This window comes from Dryobates pubescens, chromosome 3, assembly GCF_014839835.1.
Source record: "Dryobates pubescens isolate bDryPub1 chromosome 3, bDryPub1.pri, whole genome shotgun sequence".
Lineage (NCBI taxonomy): Eukaryota > Metazoa > Chordata > Aves > Piciformes > Picidae > Dryobates > Dryobates pubescens.
The window spans coordinates 43,889,642-43,893,203 of record NC_071614.1 but is presented as its reverse complement, the minus strand read 5'-3'; the positions used below and the strand labels follow the sequence as shown (position 1 = coordinate 43,893,203).

Sequence of the window (3,562 nt, the reverse complement as noted above, 5' to 3'; positions counted from 1 at the left end):
CAATCACAGGCCCTTCTTGGTATCCTTCCCAACTTCTGTCAGGATAGCTGTGCCACCTCCTTAGCATTACTTATAATATATAGCAAGGTCACAACAAATTATTAAAGGCAAAGTTTATTTGGTTGCCATTCTTCTACTGCTGGTACCCACCCAGCTAGATCCCACCATCCCTATATCTAACTCTTCTCCCTGATAGAAAATTGACAGAGAATATGTGTCAGAAGTGTAAAAAGTGTTTCCCACTTAGCTGTGCCATCTCCAAAGTCCATGTTAGGTTGGATAGATGAACATTTCTTCACCCCATGCCTCCAGCTGTACATGCACCCCAATTATTCTTTTCCACACCCACAGGAAGGTGTAGGAAAGTCCCATAGACGAGTACATGTGATGAAATAATATCAGTGTGGCCACCTTAGAACTTCATATGTTGCAATTAAAAAAATATCACAAGAAAAAAAAGCTATTTACATTCACCATAACCCACCTCTGAAAGTGAAGTGCTATAGCTAGTTTGTAGAAATTCTGGAGAATTGTCATTTATGTCTTCTAAGGCCAAAATCCGTACATTCTCTATCTCATGAATCTTTGGAATAGAAACAAAAGACACATTAGAAATTACAGTGGTGAGGTAGGAGAATACTGCTAATGTTTCATTTCAGCATATAAAATGAGATCTTACAAGATACACCCTTTCAGTTCTGAAAGCTAATATGACTTGCTGGAGCGTGTCCAGAAAAGGGCAACAAAGTTGGTGAGGGGCTTGGAGCACAAGCCCTATGAGGAGAGATTGAGGGAGCTGGGGTTGCTTAATCTGGAGAAGAGGAGACTCAGGGGTGACCTTATTGCTCTCTACAACTACCTGAAGGGGCGTTGTAGTGAGGCGGAGGTTGGTCTCTTCTCCCACGCAACCAGTACCAGAACAAGAGGACACAGTCTCAGGCTGCGTCAGGGGAGGTTTAGGCTGGAGGTTAGGAGGAAGTTTTACACAGAGAGAGTGATTGCCCACTGGAATGGGCTGCCTGAGGAGGTGGTGGGGTTGCCGTCACTGGGGGTGTTCAGGGCGAGGCTTGACAGGATGCTTGGTTGTATGGTTTAGTTGATTAGGTGGTGTCGGATGATAGGTTGGACATGATGATCTCGAAGGTCTCTTCCAACCTGGTTAATTCTATTCTATTCTATTCTATGAAAGACATGGACTACCATTTCTAATACTGGAGTAGAAAGTTTCTGCCAACAAAATCACTCACAGCAATTGGCACATTTAAAGAAATATACCTTCTACAAAGTACTCTTAACTTCCTGCACCATGCCTTTAAAGGGAATAGTATATCAGAAAATAGTAATTTCAACTTAGACAAAAAATGCAGTTGATAAAACATGTCTTTTACTTACCATTCCAATCCTTTGACAAACCACAGCATAAAAGAGCTGTTCACTCTAAAAAGTAAGGAACAAGCAAATAAATAACATCATTTATGAGTTCCTAATAGGATTGTCAAAGAATGTTTACATCAAAATCATAGAAAAAAACTTTTGGCACTTGAATCCTCACGTGTGTTGTACCAAACCACACTGCTTACAATGTATAGCAAAGTAATGACAGATTATTAATTTTAAAGTTTATTTGGCTGCCATTCATCTACTGCTGGTACCCACATGCCTAGATCCCACCATTCCTGTGCCTGACTGTTCTCTCTGATAGAAAATTGACAGAGAAGATGGTGTAAGAAGCACAAAAAGTGTTTTGACCCATTTAGAAAATAGCCATATAAGAAGGCTGGGGTTGGAGTGGCTGGACAGTGGCCAGACAGAAAGGGACCTAGGGGTACTGATTGACAGCCAGTTGAACATGAGCCAGCAGTGTGCCCAGGTGGCCAAGATGGCCAGTGGCATCCTGGCCTGCATCAGGAATAGTGTGGTCAGCAGGAGCAGGGAAGTCATTCTGCCCCTGTACTCAGCACTGGTTAGGCCACACCTTGAGTGCTGTGTCCAGTTCTGGGCCCCTCAATTGAAGAAGGACATTGAGACATTTAAACATGTCCAGAGAAGGGCAACAAGGCTGGTGAGGGGTTTGAAGCACAAGCCCTACAAGGAGAGGCTAAGGGAGCTGGGGTGGTTTAGCCTGGAGGAGGCTCAGAGGAGACCTTATTGCTGTCTACAACTACCTGAAGGGAGGTTGTAGCCAGGTGGGGGTTGGTCTCTTCTCCCAGGCAACCAGCACCAGAATAAGAGGACACAGTCTCAAGCTGTGCCAGGAGAAGTTTAGGCTTGAGGTGAGGAGAAAGTTCTTCACAGAAAGAGTTGTTGGCCATTGGAATGGGCTGCCCAGGGAGGAGTCACCATCCCTGGAGGTGTTCAAAAAGGGATTGGATGTGTCACTTGAAGCCATGGTTTAGTAGTCATGAGATGTTTGGTGTCAGGTTGGACTTGATGATCTTTGAGGTCTTTTCCAACCTTATTGATTCTGTGATTAAGAAATGTGAAAGTAGAAGGTGGAAATACATTTTCATCAATTAGAAGTCTCAATTTTAACAGTGATTTTTAAGACCTATATGGATCAATTCTGTCAAGTACAGTGCTACTGTGAAATAGTAGATGTATTAAATAAAACAAAACAAAAACAAACAAACAAAAAGTAGCCTCCACCTACTCTGCAGAACTAGCCAGGAAAGTATTACTATTGCTTCATAGATTCCTGGTAGTTCAACAGTGGAAGAATGGCCTCAGAAGAAGGACCTTTCCTTTTGTGCATCAGCCACCAGAAGCCAATGGATCAACTCATGTGAAGTAAAGCACTTGTGTAAATATTCACATATTCATATGATTAACTGCCAAGTTATATCTGGTCAATCTTGCTTTCGTGAAATGATTTATGTTACTGAGAGAAGAGTTTTAAGGAAAGTAGCACCTATCATCACAGTATATGTACAACTTCCATTACACGTGACAACACATGAGTAGGAATGAATCTGTGTGTCAGATGCCAGGTAAGTCTACAGTTATAGGAAAAGGACATTTAACATATTAACAGAAGTAGATACTGAAGTCTATGCTGCTCTTTCTGATGAGTCACTTTTGAAATACCAATCTGTACCATGAGAGTACAATTAAAATTTATGTCTTAGAGCTACTGTTTTCACCTGTCCATAAAACCTTTATGTCTAGGTTTTACATGAAGTTAAAAGAATACCTGAAGAGCATCAACATCCAGTGACATGTTAGTCCTCACTGTTGCATTACTAGATCCAGGACTATGTATAAGTTTCACATATGGTTTGTGCTCAGGGAACACATACTCTCTTAATTCCAAACGTGCATCAGGAGGGATATTTGTAATCCATTCTATATCACCTGCAAGAGAAAGTGTAATAAATTCAAGTGCTTTATGGGAAAGAAATACATGGGTTCATCTCATATGTATTGACAACTAGATTACTTGATTACCTTTGGTTACATTTTGTAGCATTATGCCATTTTCAGATGAACAATAAGATCTGTTAAAGTCCCCTTAAGTACTATGCACAAGTGTACCAATGTCTTAAAATCACATAAACCCACTTTT

At 41.2% G+C, this 3,562-nt stretch overlaps 1 long non-coding RNA gene across 1 annotated transcript; it reads right to left on the bottom strand.

Moving 5' to 3' along the window:
- Positions 1 to 484: 484 nt before the first annotated feature.
- LOC128899461 (uncharacterized) lies at positions 485 to 3,341 on the bottom strand. The gene is made up of 3 exons (XR_008463108.1): positions 3,191 to 3,341; positions 1,393 to 1,437; positions 485 to 583 (listed from the first exon to the last, which is right to left on the bottom strand). It is a non-coding gene; the product is annotated as an uncharacterized LOC128899461 (long non-coding RNA).
- Between the last annotated feature and the right edge of the window lie 221 nt (positions 3,342 to 3,562).